This window comes from Odontesthes bonariensis, chromosome 22 (genome assembly GCF_027942865.1).
Source record: "Odontesthes bonariensis isolate fOdoBon6 chromosome 22, fOdoBon6.hap1, whole genome shotgun sequence".
Lineage (NCBI taxonomy): Eukaryota > Metazoa > Chordata > Actinopteri > Atheriniformes > Atherinopsidae > Odontesthes > Odontesthes bonariensis.
In genome coordinates, this window is record NC_134527.1 from 30,437,895 (window position 1) to 30,455,776 (window position 17,882).

Consider the following 17,882-nt stretch of genomic DNA (forward strand, 5'->3'; position numbering starts at 1 on the left):
CTGCCTTCTTTTGCTTAAGAGAAATGACCAAAATTAGGAAAATCCTGTTTCAGTGATACAGAAAACTAGTCTTTTGTTACTTCAACACTGAACTTCTGCAGTGTTTTCAGGCTGTTTAAAAAAAAGTCTCAGAAGCCTCCAGCTGATCTAAAATGCAGCAACAAGAGAGGTCATACTTTTCCAACTCTAGCTTCTCTTCATTCAGCTGTTAAATCCAGAATCAAATGTAAAATCTTTACTCTCTACATATAAAGCCTTTATTTAACCTCTTAAACACCTGGTGACTTCCGTCTAACTGTGGCCATATTGGTAAAGCCTCATTTGAATTATTGCCCACTGTCGGGGCGGTCGGTGGCGTAGTGGGTTGAGCAGGCGCCCATGTACAGAGGCTACAGTCCTCGCTGCAGCTGCCCCCGGTTCCACATCAGACGGCCCTTTGCTGCATGTTGTTCCCCCTCTCTCTGCTTCCTGTCTCTCTTCAACTGTCCTGTCCATTAAAGGCATAAAAGCCCCAAAAAATAATAATTAAAAAAAAAAAAAAAAAAGAAGATATTGCCCACTGTCAGATTAGTAGCCATTTAGTTGGACGCAGATTTTGTTAGAGAGGGTTGATGTGCTTTCAGAGGCTGATGCTTCCATCCTCTTATTGATATGAAAGAGTTTGGGGACACCTGGAATAAGGCTCTGAGTGTGACAGGTTTCATTTGAGATGTATTCTAATGTCAAAATGAAAGTTAATGTGAAACAAGCTTTTGAATTGATAAACCAGACCAAGTTAATTTCCTAATAAGATTCAGCAAAATGGAGAAAACAGCAGAATGTTTCATTTTTCACCTAGCTTTAAGACGTGATCCTCTATGTAAGTGAATCTGTCATAGAGATGAGCTTAGATTCAGATTCACTGTTTTCTTTCTCCAATTGGGTCAAAACAAACCATTTTAGGCTTTAAAACTATTATAAATAGAACATGTATGAAGTAGAAAGCTGTGAGTTTGAGAATATAAAAAATACATTTCCCTCTGTGAGAAAAGTGCATTCTCAGATTCTGTTCAATTTCACTTACTGTTACTGTTACCACCAATTCACAGCAAAAAAGGCATCTCTTAGTATTCCACCAATAAGGCCTTTTGAGCCAGCACTTGCCAACAATTATAAGGAAACATTCCTTTTTTTTTAAATATTTTTTTGAGGCTTTTTATGCCTTTAATGATAGGACAGTTGGAGAGAGACAGGAAGCAGGGGCAGAGAGAGGGGGAAGACATGCAGTAAAGGGCCGTCCGATGCGGGACTCGAACCGGGGCCAGCTGCAGCGAGGACTCTAAAGAATTCCTGAGATCAGAAAGATTCAGCTCAGAGTGCCACAGTTCCCTGCATGCAAAGAAAATCCCAAATTATGTTGGAGAAACATGTCAAAGTTTGTGACATGTGACAATGTTACATGCATGAAAGCAGAGAAAGCCTGCTGAGCCAGCCCGAACTCCTGACTTTATCAAAAAGGACTTTTTAAACTGTCAGAGTGTCTGCCTCCTGACCCCAAAGTGCTTTTAGAAGGGAGGACCCTCATAATTGTAAGCTCTGTCTTCCATCACAGTTTGCTCATGCAACAACCACTGGAGGCAGGTTTTAAAAGAAAAAAATCTTCTCCTTTACGAGCAGCTGATTGACTTCGAACCACCGTTGGCTTCTGTGCTTTTCCACATGACACAGTCCCAGCTTGAGAAGGCATATTTGCAGCTTATACACTGAATAACTCTCGTCTCCTTCTGACCCCCAACTGTTGAGGAAATGACATCTCACTTTTCAGAGGAGATTATTAAAGTCAGACTGTCATAATACCAGGCTCCAGAACCCAAAAGCAAACTGGAAAACCGGGAAAGTTTGAAGATGATTTTTCAACAAATGTTTTCTAGAACCCTTTACAGTTCAGTAAACCAGGATCTTCATACTTAAGAGAGTCCTCTTGGACAGACTGAGATAGGAGCCAGAGACTGAACCAGCGAGATTTTTAAGGAGGAAATGGTGAAGATAGGGAAGTGAATGGGTAAGTAACAACCAGACAGGATTCTTCACTGGCGAGGACAAAAATCTGGCAAGGAATGTACATTTGACCAAGGAAGGTACACTGCCAGGCTGATGAGTTGAAGAGGAGCTGCGTCAGGAGCCCTGCCAGAGAAAGCCAGAGCCACGCCCACACCTGTGCACACACTGAAACAGGGGAAAACACACCAGGGAAGAGGGGAAATTAAATAAAAGGAAGGATGAACCTGGGGTCAAATGGCTCATGACAGACACTGGAAGGCAAGGCAAGGCATCTTTATTTATATAGCGCAGTTCATACCACAGGCAACTCAATGTGCTTTTGTGGAACACTCTTGTAGGTTTATTCAGGCATCAAGACACCACCAAGGATGACTGTAAGGGGGAAACGCTAAAGAGAGAGAGAGAGAGAAAACGCTATTCTAACTCTCTTCAATGGTTATCATGGTTTCAGAAATGAAGTAAGCAAAAAATCTTGAACACAATTAACAGCAGGGGTACAAAAGCAAGATGGGCAAGGTTCATTTCCAAGCTGCCGAGTAAAAGAATTGTAGAGTAGCGCCACACAAGTGGCAGGTCTGGGCATATCGACGCTTTCTTTGTAGATTCTTGAGCATTTCTCTTGAGAAAACACTGATTTTAGATCTGTATATATATACTGCATATATTTACTGTTTTTTGGATGTTATGCTGCTGGAATGATTTCTGATGGAAATTTTGGTATTTTTTTTTACATCTGCTGTTGCATGTAGTAACAGCTGCTTGAACTTTTCAAAGCATGGAATATGACCTCAAATCCATTTGAGTTGAAGAGGTAACGTCTGGGACAAAAAAGGAGTAGAAATTGAAACTACTTCTTCCCTTAATCATAACAAAAATGTGCAATCACTGGTTGGTAAATTGCACCTTCTTAAGAGGACATGGAAGTGATATCTATTACTTTTTTCTTTGAAACCTGGCTGCAGGAACAAGTCTCTACCCTGCTTTCAGATTCTACAGTTAGACAGAGACTGCAGACAGAGAGATAAGAAGAAGGGATTACAGTGCCTGTTAACAACAGTGTAATCTTGGACATGTCACTGAGAAGGAAAGGAGCTGAACACCAGATGCTGAAATGTTGGCTTTGAGTATCTATCCATGCTGTCTGCTGAAATAAGGCAAGGCAAGGCAAGGCATCTTTATTTATACAGCGCATTTCATACCACAGGCAACTCAATGTGCTTTACATAAAGACAAGGCATTTAAAAGAACAGCATAAAGCAGCAATTTAAAGAGAAAAAAAATAGAATAAAAATTAAAAACACAGTTAAAAGCAATCAAAGAAGAGGGGAAAAAGAAAAATATAAACTCAACCATAAGCACACCGAAAGAGAAATGTTTTTAACCTGGATTTAAAAGTGCTTACAGTTGGGGCTGATTTCAGTTCTGCTGGTAGTTTGTTCCAGTTGTGTGCAGCATAACAGCTAAAAGCTGCTTCACCGGGTCTAGTTTGAACTCTGGGCTACACTATCTGACCTGAGTCAGTAGATTTAAGAGCTCTACTGGGTTTATACTCTCCTAGCATGTCATTCATGTATTCTGGACCTAAACCGCTCCGTGATTTGTAGACGAGTAGCAGAACTTTAAAATCTATTCTGTATCTGACCGGGAGCCGATGTAAAGACCTGAGAACTGGGGTGATGTGATCTGATCTCTTTGTTCTGGTTAAAACTCGGGCTGCAGCGTTCTGAATGAGCTGCAGCTGTTTGAGACTCTTTTGGGGGAGTCCAGTCAGAAGACCGTTACAGTAGTCAAGTCTGCTGGAGATGAAAGCATGAATCAGCTTCTCCTGATCTGTTTGGGACATGAAACCCTTCATTCTGGATATGTTCTTAAGTTGATAAAAGGCTGATTTGGTGACTGATTTGATATGATTGTTGAAGGTCAGGTCTGAGTCTATCAGCACGCCGAGGTTCCGGACTTGGTCTTTAGTTTCTAGAGACAGTGACTCAAGATGTTTACTGACAGCAAACCTCTTCTCTTTGTTGCCAAACACAATGACCTCAGTATAATGAACCTCTGTTATCTGCTGATGCTGCCAACTTGCCTGATGACAACACTCAAACCCAATGATGGCAATCTGGGAAGATTTCAATTACAATTATCTATCAGCACTACACTTCAGCTTTCCACAAGTTTGTCAACTGGCCCTCATTTTATTTTGTCATCTATCTATAACAATAACCAATTCAGAACAATAATTTATAATGCCGCAATACAATTTTCCGTCAAGGTCTAACAAAGTGTTATTGAATTCAATTCAGTTCAAGTTAAAGTCACCCTGACCTTCCACCACACATACGCACATAAGTTAAAGTTCTGGCTGTGGAAACCAAGATTATGACAAAGAAATGACTTTATTGTTCATACCCTCTTCATGTTGTTTAGGATCAGGGTTGCAAGAGGGGCTGGAGCCTGTCCAGGATGGGATCAGGTGAGAGGCAGGGAACACCATGGACAGGTTGCCAGTCCATCACAGGGCCAACACAGAGAGAAACAATTCTGCACGCTCACACTCACCCGCCCAGTTCATTCAGAATCCTCAATTAATCAAACGTGTCTGTTTTTGGACTGTGGGAGGAGGCCAGAGTACCAGCCGAAAACCCAAGCATACAGCATGGGTAAGGAAACAGCAACAGGATGCTCAAAAGCAACAGTGCTATCCACCACACAGCCCCATAGAAATGTTCTTCAACTCACACCTTTTTCTCATCTACAGGAGGGAGTTGAGGACATGGAATCTGAATGGACCAGATCAGGATCTCTAGTGCAGATGCGACTTCCAGGAGTTGTGGCATGAAGGTTGTTGTGCTTGTCGTGACAGTAACCGGAGGACCCACTGATGGACACCAGTGGTGAGGGAAGCTGTCAACCTGAAGAAGAAGGTCTTTCTGGCTTGGTTGTCCCGGGGGTCTCCTGAAACAGCTGACGGCTACCGAGTGGTCACAACGGCCATCCCAGGTTGTGCTGGCCTGGATGGAGAACTACTGACACGAACTGACAATATCGCTGGGCGGTGGAAGGAGTACTTTAGGGATAACCTCAATCTGGACAGCATGTCCTCCACTGAGGAGGCAGAGTCTGAGCCCTTGGGAGAAGACTCGTCCATCAACTTGGCAGAGGTAGCTAGAAAGCCATCTGCCTCGACCATCTGGAGGGAACTTGGAGTAGAGCCGTTGTTCTTCTGCTTCGAAAGGAGTCAGTTGAGGTGGTTGCCACCCGGTCACATCCTTTTGGAGATTTTTCGTGCAAATCCAAGTCGGAGGAGGTCCCTGGGTAGACCCAGAATTATCTGGGTCAATTAAATACCCTTTCTGGCCCTAACCCGAACGCTTTGGGATCCCCCAGGAGGAGCTGGAGAGTGTCGCTGGGGAAAGGAATGCCCGGGTTTCCCTCCTGAACCTGTTGCCTCCACAACCAAACCTCAGATAAGACAGTAGATGACAATAGATGGATGGATAATTTGCTTAAGATTTGGATGTTCATGTTCATCGAAACAAAATCTCAAAAAATTTGTCACATTAGAAAAAGCAGAGTAATTCTTAACTATGGGGACGTTCATCTGTCTGACAGTACTGAAAGTTGGAGACAAAAAAGAAACAAAACCATCAAATTGAACGAGATGGAGCTAAAACAGAATAAATCAGAATAATTTATTAGCAAAGTCTGATCTCTTCGAAGCATTATCAATGTGTTTACTAAATCATGTAATAGCTTTATTTCAGGGTCGGTCCTTTCTTGGAGTGATTTTTTTTTCAAATCAGTTCATTTTGATTCAATTCAATTTTATTTATGTAGTGCCAAATTCCAACAAATGTCATCTTAAGGCACTTCAGAGATGAAATCCAATTCAAGCCAAGCAAATCCAATTAATTCAATTCCAAATAGTCCAATTAATACACACAAAGCCTATTTTTAAAAAGTAGCCTTGCTACAGAAACCAACAGATTGCACCGTCCTCAGCATGCACGAGGCGACTGTGGACGGAAACGACTCCCTTTTAACAGGAAGAAACCTCTGGCAGAACCAGACTCAGGAAGGGTGGCCGTCCACCTCAACCCCAACTGTTCAGGCTTTGAGACACCTTTGAATATCAGATGGTTGACCTGAAGACAAGTTTGATAGTTTTAGACACCCTGCCAACAATTTACAATGTCCCATTCTTAAAGATATCATGGGAATATGTCACTTATTTTTTCATAAATAAAGCCTTTACACAATGTAACATTAAAGCTTGCAGTATTTAATCAAATCTTTTAACATGAAAACCAATATCACAAGTAATTTTTTAAAAATGTAACTTCCTCAGCTTTAAAGTTGACAATTAACAAGTGGGCTGCTACATTAATGCATATAAAGCTGGTATACGAATAAAACCAGTATGAATATAAATCCAATCTAGCTAAAACATTTGCTTTTGCGATAGCAAATGCAATTATTTATCAATTGATTCTGTTTCTAATAAACTATGTATTTCATGCAACAGCTCCCTGTACAATTAAAACAACTTTAACTAACACTGGAGCACACACGTTCTTACTCATGTTCTTCTAGGGGCTGGATAATTCAATATTTATAATTAACAGTTAAAAATATCTCATGACGACATGAAGGTTCAATCGGTGATAATACAGGCTGGACGACTGGGTGAGGACTAATCAGGTCTTCCTTCGTTCTCCATCTATTGGACTGTCCCTCTGTGTCTACAGATTGTTGAGCTCCAGCAGGGTTTGGTCCAACACCTGATGCATGTCCAGATTCTCTTCTTTGGCTTGGGCCAGATTATCTAAAGTTGGAAACAATGTAACAAGTGAGCTTCCAATGGCATGCTCTGTCTTGAGCTCAAAATACAGAAAATTTCATGTGCCTCCATTTGTATGTATTATGCACATTATGCGTTCGAATGCCACCATAAAAGATTGACAAAAAAGATATAGCAACATTCATATGTGTACATCCCTATACAAGCAAAGATTCGAAGTTTGCTGAACTGGTGCTCTCAGATTTAAAAAATATCAAAGAGGAAAGATATCAGTAATGATTTTAGAGAAGCTATTGTTGCTGGGGAATGGTTATAAAGCCATTTTCAAACTATTTGGAATTCAAGCAAGTTTACTCAAAGGTAAGAGTGTGTAATGCTCTTAGAAACTGCAAAGAACCCAAGAGCTACGTCTCAGACTCTGCAGGCCTCATTTAGCATGTTAAATATTTATGACAGTACAGTTAGAAACAGACTGAACAAGTATGGCTTGTTTGGAGCGGTTGCAGGAGAAAGCCTCTTCTCTCTAAAAAGAACATGGCAGCACAGCTTAGGTTTGCAAAGCTGCATCTGAACAAACCACAAGACTTCTGGAACAATGTCCTTTGGACAGAGCAGACCAAAGTGGAGAAGTTTGCTCATAATGCACAGCAGCACGTTTGGAGGAAACCAAACACAGCATATCAGCACAAACACCTCACACCAGCTGTCAAGCACGGTGGTGGAGGGCTGATGAACTGGGCTTATTCTGCAGCCACAGGACCTGGGCACCTTGCAGTCATTGAGTCCACCATGAATTCCTCTGGATACCAAAGTGTTCTGGAGTCAGATGTGAGGCCGTCTGTCCGACAGCTAAAGCTGGGCTGAAACTGGCTCATCAACAGGACAAAGATCCCAAACACAGCAGCAGATCTACAGCAGAATGTGTGAAGAAGAGAAGAATCAAGGTGTTGCAATGGTCCAGTCAGAGTCCAGACCTCAGACCTTCAGAGAGCTGTGCAGAAACCAATGCTGCAGACCTCAATGAGCTGAGATTTATCCCAGGTGTCCCTTGAAAAAGAGATCACTGATCTCAGTGGGACTAACGTAGATAAATATGGGTTAAATAAATAGAGAAATACAGTATATATATACATATATATATATATATATATATATATATATATATATATATATATTCATACATATACACACTATATTGCCAAAAGTATTCACTCACCCATCCAAATAATTAAATGCAGCTGTTCCAGTCACTTCCATGGCCACAGGTGTATAAACTCAAGCTTCTACAAACATCTGTGAAAGAATGTTTCTCTCTCAGGAGCTCAGTGAGTTCCAGCATGGTACCATGATAGGATCCCACCTGTGCAACAAGTCCAGTGGTGAAGTTTCCTCGCTGCTAAATATTCCACAGTCAGCTGTCAGTGGTGTTATAACAAAGTGGAAAAGCACGCCGCCACTGGACTCTAGAGCAGTGGAGACGCCTTCTCTGGAGTGACCAATCACGCTTCTCCATCTGGCAACCTGATGGAGGAGTCTGGGTTTGGCGGTTGCCAGGGGATCGGTACTTGTCTGACTGCATTGTGCCAGGTGTAAAGTTTGGTGGAGGGGGGGATTATGGTGTGGGGTTGTTGTTCAGGAGCTGGGCTTCGCCCATAAACACTCCTAAACCTTGTGGAAAGCTTGCCCAGAAGAGCTGAAGCTGTTATAGCTGCAAAGGGTGGGCCGACGTCATATTAAACCCTCTGGAGTAAGAAAGGGATGTTACTTAAACTCATATGCGTGCGTGTAAGGTCAGATGAGCCAATATTTTTATAATAATAAAAGTATACATATAGTGTATGTATTAATATTTATATCCCGGCTTCCAGAATGATGCCACTCTAGAGGCAGGCTGCCTGCTGCAGTAGCTGTGGACATAATGTGTCTTCCTTTGTATCTTTTTGAGAATTTTGTACCAAGTTTTATCTTTAAAAACTGATTTCTAAAACATTTTTCTGTGCTGGTTTGGATGTTTTACTGCTCGTAGGACCTATGACCATAGTTCTGGCAAGAGGAGACATCTAGGATGCAGAGCACGGACATTATGAAAAAAATGGTGAAAGAAGGTTAAACCATTTCTTCCCTTGATCATCATGGGAAGTGTGAGATGACTGGACAACCGATAAAATGGACAAGCTTGGGTCCCAGATAAGGACACAGCAGGAATATCAGGAAGGCATTATCATGTTTTTCATTGAGACATGGCTGCAGGTACAACTCCTACACCTATCTACTCAGTTTTGAGACTATACAGACAGACAGAGACTGCAGACAGAGTAGATTTTGCTCTTGAAATACTCACTTGATTGCCAGACTCCACAGATCTACCTGGAGACCTGGGGCCTCATGGACAAAGGGTGCATAAAAAGTGGCGTACTCCCTTTTTCACGTCAACAATCAGATGTATCAAGAGCAAAATGACCATGGAAATGTACGGTGCCTCATGCCAACTTGAGGGCTGGCTTACGCACGTTTCTACAGTTGTTGATTCTTTGGCGACACTTAGAGGTGATGTTAGGAAACTGTTATAATAAATAAATGTGAAAACAATTAGTCCTCAGACAGTGATGTGCACATTTGAGATACATGAACAATTAATACTGATAAACAATGAACGCACCCATGTGTGCAATTACACGAGTGGATATAAAAGCAGCGCAAAGTGGTGCAATGCATACCATTAAAAACAATCGCTGCTTTAGCAGTATTAGAAGACTTTGCAGATGGTGAAATTCGAAGAGAGAGTGTGTTCAGAGACAGAGAGGATTTGCTGGCCAAATGATGGTAACTGGCTCATCAGCTGCTTTAGGTTCCCCGAGGGCAATCCTCCTGGAACTGTGAGCAGAGCTGCGGCCGGCGTTGGAGCGCAACACAGAGGCCAACGGATTGGGACTGTGCCAGTCGACCCTGAGCCGAGCCATGCCAGCCGTGTGGGACGGAATTACCTGCATCTCAGCCAGGTATATCAAATTCCCACAATGCAATGAACAGGCCAACATTAAAGCGCAATTTGCAGCGAGAGCTGGTTTTCCTAATGTAATTGGAGCTATCGACTGCACACACATTGCTATAAAAGCGCCATCACATGATGAATTTGTCAACAGGAAATATTTGAATTCAATCAATGTTCAGATCATATGTGATGTGCAAATGCAAATAACCAACATTGTGGCGAGGTGGCCTGGTTCAAAGCACGATTCATACATTCTGAGTAACAGCATCGTTGGGAACAGACTACAAGCTGGCACTGTGCGTGGCTTCTTCGTGAGTAACTTTATTGTGTAATTGCCCTAATATTATTCCCTGTGACGTGCATTGAGTATGTGCGTCCCCAATTTCTATCCCATCTTCACAGCATCATGGTCGGTGGTTAAAGTTAGTTTCTCGCTGTTTTTTACTGGTTAAACTTCAGCTTAAGATCTTTCTAAGAAGCCCCTGATCGTCTCTGTGTGCAAATGTTAATAACCCTGTGCGTAAAGTGTGAAATGTCTTCATCAGCCTCACCTTTTCCCCGGCGCACTTCTGCATGTTACTGTATGAACACGTTGTTGTGAGTTACACAAAAACATCGGTATTTACCTTGGGGGTAATCAGAGTCACGCACATGTGCTCCCACCACCCCAGAGAGAGCAGTGTCACCCATAGTTGCCCCGACTCTCTGTTCAAACAGGATGGGCCCCTCTTCTCCTGTCCCCCTGCCTGTTTTGGCCACACTACGGTGGTGGGCAGCCAGTCTCCGCTTCACATCCACCTTAATGTGGGACCACTTCTTCTTCACCTCTGCTTGTGTGTGCTTCTCAGACCCCACAGCATTGACAGCCTCAGGCTCTCCCAACCTCTCCTCTTACGTTTGCTGCCTATGCCGGAGGACAGCGTGCCAAAGAACACATTTTTGTGAGCCTCCACGTCAGAAAGTGGCACCTCCATCTCACTTTCCATGAAGTTCTTCTTTTTTCCGTCTTACTCATTCTTTTTTCGTTATTTTCTAATCGTACAGAGAGGGGAATCACAGGTGCAGGGCTCATTTAAATATGATTTGCATATTCAAGTAGGGGCGTGGACAAGGAGGAGTCGGGTGCTCCAATAAGCGCGCTCACATGGGATGTACAAAGGAAATGTACTTGGATACATGCGTATGTACAGATTCATACATCCGGATATTTTCGTGCGTAGCAGGGCGTTTAGGTTTGAGCGTACGCCATGTTTCAGTAGGAAATCCACGCAAGTCTTTGTACATGAGGCCCCTAGGCTTTATTGAGGAATGGCCAGAAAAAAAGCCATTGTTTAAGGAAAAGTTCACTAAAAGGCATGTGGTAAACTCTTCAAACATATGGAAGAAGGTCCACTGGTCATATGAGACTAAAACTGAGCTCATAGAGACATACCCTAACAGACTTGTAGCTGTAATTGCTGCAAGAGGCAGCTGTACAAAGTACTGACTTTGGGAGGGTGAATACATACACATCTAATCTAGAAGTGGTGTCAGTTTTAGAGTTTATATTTAAATAAATCTAAGTAATTTTTTTCCCATTACACTTCATCAATTTTGTTGTACATTTTGTTGATTTAAAAAAAACAAACATGTATTTTACATTAAAAAATCCCTTTTAATTACAGATTATACTGTAGAAAAATCCCCAAAACATCAAGAAGGTGAGTGGCACTTTTGCAAGTCACTGAAAATGAAGAGTCTTCCTTAGTTCCTGTGGTTGGACCAGTACATTTCACTTTGTACATGCTTCTGTTAGGTATTAATAGACAGCACAATGTAAATTTCCACTGCTATCCAGATGAAACACAACTATGCTTATACATCAGGCAAAATTGTGCCAATTAGTCAGATAAACTGCAAGCACATTTAACCGGCAACAACCTGTCCAATCTATCACATGTACCCTGCGTCTCACCGTGTCGCAACTAGGATAGGCACAAGCCCCCACATAGATGTGCTGTTGCTAGTTTTCGGAACAAAGCAAAGCCGACAGACAGTGAGGGGTGTAGTGAACAAACTCTCATTGTAGTTCAAACACATGTACATAAAAAAAACAAAAAAACAGCAAATTAGTTTTACTTTAACCCTAAAGCTCGTGCACTTCAGAGGTTGGTGGTAAAAAATTGGAAATCTTAAAGTTCTAGTTATACGTGACGATTTTGAATACTGTAGTAATAGACCCAGATACTTTTGCAGAAAATGACAAAAACAGTAATAGTAATGTTTGATCATTTATACACTGAGGTATAGGAGTAAGAATATCTAAACTCCTTTGTAATTATACAGACACACACACACATAAGTCTCACACACTTCTCTGCAGCTTCCCACCTGCTGCTACCCACCCAATCGATTAACACAAAAGGAGCAAATCCTCTTGTGCAAAAAAAATTAAAACAAAAACTTTAACTGAACAAAAACATCAAACTATTAAATGTGGTTTGCTGAATATCAGATCTCTCCTTTCGAAGTCTCTGTTAGTGAATGAGTTGATTTGTGATCATCATATTGATATATTTTGTCTTACAGAAACCTGGCTGCAGCAGGAGGATCATGTTAGCATTAATGAAGCAACTCCCTCTGACTGTTTAAATGTTCACGTTCCTGGAACCACAGGCAGAGGAGGAGGAGTGGCAGCTATCTTCAGATCAGGGTTACTAATCAGTCCCAGACCCAAGATTAGTTTGAGCTCTTTTGAATCTCTGATTCTCAGTTTTTCCCACGCAAAGTGGAAATCCCAGAAACCTCTTGTGTTTGTTGTTGTGTATCGTCCACCTGGCCCTTATTCTGAGTTTCTGTCTGAATTCTCAGAGTTTTTATCCCAGTTAGTGCTGACTACAGATAAAGTCATTGTAGTGGGTGACTTTAATATTCATGTAGATGTTGAAAATGACAGCCTGAATATGAACTTTAATTCTATATTGGACTCTATTGGATTTTCTCAGAGTGTTCACAGACCGACTCACTGCCTTAATCACACCCTTGATCTTATGCTGACTTATGGCATTGAGAGTGAACAGTTAACAGTGTTCCCTCATAACCCTGTCTTATCTGACCATTTTCTGATAACCTTTGAGTTTACATTACTTGACTATACAGTTTCTGAGAAGAAATTTACGTATAGAAGGTGTTTATCAGAGGATGCTGTAACCAGATTTAAAGAATTAATTCCATCATCCTTTTCTTCACTGCCATGTGCAGACATGACAGAGGACGACTACATAAACTTTACTCCAGCAGCACTTGACTCTCTTGTTGACAGCACTATAGTTTCAATGCGTACAGCACTGGACAATGTTGCCCCTCTGAAAAGGAAGGTAATCAGTCAGAAGAGGCTGGCTTCTTGGTATAATTCACAGCTGCGTGCTTTAAAGCAGACTGCAAGAAAGCTGGAGAGACAGTGGCGTTCCTCTAATTTAGAAGAGTCTCAGTTAGTCTGGAAAGATAGTTTAATAATGTATAAGAAAGCCCTTCGTAAAGCTAGAACTGCTTTTTATTCATCATTGATAGAAGAGAATAAGAATAATCCCAGGTTTCTTTTCAGCACTGTAGTCAGTCTGACTAAGAGTCCGAGCTCTGCTGAGCCAGTTATTCCTTTAACTCTCAGCAGTGATGATTTCATGAGCTTCTTTATCAATAAAATTGTTTCTATTAGAGAGAAGATTGATGGAGTCCTTCCCACTATTATCAGTGATGTATCATCAAGTACAGCAGCTTTAGAAGTATCTTTAGAACCTGATTTGTATTTAGACGGCTTCTGTCCAGTTGATCTCTCTGAACTAACAACAGCAATAGTCTCTTCTAAACCATCAACTTGTGTTTTAGACCCAATCCCAACCAGACTGTTCAAGGAGGTTTTCCCATTAATTGACAATCTCCCTTTTATGTCTAAAGTTCTTGAAAAAATAGTTGCAGCTCAGCTTTGTGATCATTTCCACAGAAATAATCTGTTTGAAGAGTTTCAGTCAGGATTCAGAGTGCATCATAGCACAGAAACTGCACTGCTGAAAGTTACCAATGATCTCCTCTTAGCCTCTGATAGCGGACTTGTGTCTGTGCTTGTCCTGTTGGATCTCAGTGCTGGATTTGATACGGTCGATCACAGTATCTTATTACACAGACTTGAACATGTTATTGGGATTAAAGGAACTGCATTAGGCTGGTTTAAGTCATATTTATCTGATAGATTGCAGTTTGTTCTTGTAAATGAAGAATCTTCCTCACACACCAGAGTAAGTCATGGAGTTCCTCAGGGTTCTGTGCTTGGAGCGATTCTTTTCACTTTATACATGCTTCCATTAGGTAACATTATTAGACAGCATGGCATAAATTTCCATTGCTATGCTGATGATACTCAGCTGTACTTATCTATAAAACCAGATGAACCCAATAGGTTGGTCAGACTACAAGCATGTCTTAAAGACATAAAGACCTGGATGACTCAGAACTGTCTGCTGCTAAATTCAGACAAAACTGAAGTCGTTATCTTTGGACCTGAGCGCTTCAGGGAGAAATTGTCTAGCTATATAGTTACTCTAGATGGTATTTCCTTGGCTTCTAGTTCTACAGTGAGGAACCTTGGAGTTATTTTTGACCAGAACTTATCATTTGACTCGCATATAAAACAGGTTTCTAGGACTGCCGTCTTTCATCTTCGTATATTGTTAAAATCAGGAACATCTTGTCTCAGAGTGATGCAGAAAAACTAATTCATGCATTTGTTACTTCAAGATTGGACTACTGTAATTCTTTATTATTGGGCTGTCCCACATATTCTCTGAAAAGCCTCCAGCTGATCCAAAATGCTGCAGCCAGAGTTCTGATGAGAACTAACAGCAGAGATCATATTTCTCCAGTTTTAGCTTCTCTTCATTGGCTCCCTGTTAAATTCAGAATAGAATTTAAGATTCTTCTCCTCACATATAAAGCTCTTAATGACCGAGCTCCATCACATCTTAAAGATCTCATTATAAGATATTTTCCTAACAGAGCACTTCGTTCCCAAACTGCAGGTTTACTTGAGGTTCCCAGAGTTTCTAAAAGTAGAATGGGAGGCAGAGCCTTCAGTTATCAGGCCCCTCTCTTGTGGAATAAGCTGCCAGTAAATGTCCGGGAAGCAGACACCCTTTCCACTTTTAAGACCAGGCTTAAAACTTTCCTTTCTGATAAAGCTTATAGTTAGGGATGGCTCAGGTAATCCTGAAACATCCCATAGTTAAGCTTTTTTAAAAGAAAAAAGTTTCAGTGCAATCTGTTGGTTTTCTTAGCTAGGAAATTGTTTTTGAATTGGCTCTATATGAATGAATTGGATTATTTTATGATTAATTATGATTACAATTAATTGAATTCCAATTGGCTTGAATTGGACTTTATTATCTAAGTGCCTTGAGATGACATTTGTTGTATTTGGTGCTATATAAATAAAAATGAATTGAATTGAATTGAATAATTCTTTAGTCCAAACAAGATTTCTATCAGTCTTTGAGAGTAAAAAAAATCTAAAGGGTCACTCCTATTTTCTACATTGCTCAATTCTAGGAGTAACTGATTAGATATAATATCAGTCATTACACTTTGTCACAATATTATTTATGGAGATTCTGCAACATAAAAATCCTCTTACTAATAAAAGAATGCTCACAGTCTATATTCGTCCTATTCAAAACTTTAGTATTGTCATAAGCTGTGAAAATCTTCCCTCCCTGAGCACCAGCCTTAGGAAGCTGAGTAAATCAAGTGTTGGTGAAAGTGCACTCTCAATGGGCCTCATGCAAGAAGATTTTTATATTTTTATTCTAAATTTCTCTCACTTTTTTCGTACAAAGGTCTCGTACAAACACGCCACGTTAGATTCAACAAACGCTGTTAACTTCGGAAAAAGTGTGTAACCGACCGCCGTAAATGATGAATGCCACCCGTGCGTATTCAAATACGATAGTAAATAGGATAGTAAATGGAAAGGAAAATCTGTCATTTTTAGCAGTGTCAGCAGTGGAATTACGGGACCTGCTAAAGCCAAGAAATGGGAAGTTATTACGAGTGCTGTTAATTCCGTGTCACCTGTAGTTCGTAATGTCACCGAAATAAAGAAGAAATGGTTTGATGTGAAAATGGCTTAAAAAAAACGTCTTGCCATGGCCAGGCGCTCGATGACTGCAACTAACACCGTGCAATCAGTTGTTGCCTCAACCTGATGGCACTCTGAGCTGATTCAGGTAGTAGGAGACCCTCGTTCATGGCAATATTGTGCAAATCTGGCATGCCTTCTCTGGGCTATAGAGCAGTTTGCCCCCCGCTGTATGGAGACACACCCACCTGGCCTTCAGCTCAGTGGTGCTTTGATGCGTATATGTGTGCAGTCTATTGCTCTGATTATGTTTGGCAGTCCAGCCACGGCATGAAAGTCCCTATTAATCTGTTCTTGTTGGACAGCGGTGTATGGGAATCTGATGTACCATGGGTGATAAACTGATGAGAGCTTTGATGACCAAGGGGAGCGCACGACTCACAGAGGACTGGGACACCCCCGATCTGTCTCCCATTGGGTTTGATCAGCGTGTTTCTCTCTGGAGTTGTGGCTCTAGCAAGCTGCATATTTGCAGCAGCACAGTCCTTGGCAATCTAAATTGCAATGACAGCCATTCACCTGTCTCCGCAAGGATATCTACACGGTCTCGGAACACACGCTCTCTTCCAAGAGCCTGACGTGCTAAGGCATCCAAAAGCAGCAAGTCAGCCGCTGGTTACACTTCCCATTGACCTTGTTTATATAACAAGGTCATTGGGAAGTGTAACCAGAGTCAAATTAACCTTCAATCAGTGCATAATTTAAGTGAACAGAATAATGTCAGCATCATTATGGGGTATAATGTATATATTTATTTATGATATCTTCAAAGTAATTAAATATACAATCCATTAGTCAAGCAAACTTGATTGGAATAATAGCGGACTGTTTTAGGAAACTCCTACGACAGGTCTGGATCACTGTAAATTCTCTGACATGTTAGAGCCATATGAACCAACTCGGGCTCTGAGAACCTCAGGGAGGGGTCTCCTGCTGGGGCCCAGAGTCAGGACTAAACAAGGTGAGGCTGCGTTTCAGTTTTATGCTCCTAAAATCTGGAACAGTCTTCCAGAAGATGTGAGACAGGCCTCAACTCTGACAATGTTTAAATCCAGGCTGAAAACAGTTCTATTTAGCTGTGCATATGACACCTGAAAGTATTTTATCTGCACTCTTCATTATTTTTTTATGTTTTTTTTCTTTTTTTAATGATTTTATTGCCTTCTTGTGATTTTATGTAGCTGTAAAGCACTTTGAATTACCTTGTGTACGAATTGTGCTCTATAAATAAAATTGCCTAGCTTTTCCTAAATTCTGTTCGTACCTGAAAGAAAACGTAAAATACGAAAAAATTGGTGAATGCGCAAATTCTCTTAAGTTTTAAGTCTCGTACGCACGACTTAAGAACAAATCTGTGCGTACGAACGGTTGTTGCATGAGGCCCATTTCTTCTTTCATATAAAAACAAAAAACAAAAAAACATCCCCCCAAAAGAATCTTCTGGACACAACGTTTTAAGTCCCATTAATACCCAACTTTTTTTTTCTCTTGCTTTGATTTGGGAACTTAAATACAGTCCCACATCACTTCTACTTATTTGTTTATAGAGCCATTCAGAAGTGTGCATTACATTCTTCACAAAAGTTTTGTCGACATCTGTTGGTCTATACGTCTGTTGTTGTCACGGTGATAATAAACACAACTGTCATGATTCTTTAACATGATGCTTTCTATCTTTTTACTGAGGGATGCGCTGGTTGGATATGTGGCAAGTGCTGTGGAAATACTCTGACACTAACATATCTCAATTTTAATTTCAATTATTGTACATCTCAATATGATGCTGATCTTTTACTTTGCAAAACGGAAAGAAAGAAAATGTATAGTACAGCAATACATTTCAGAGAAAGCCTCTAACCGACTGCAGTCTTTATTGCTGTTTGCTG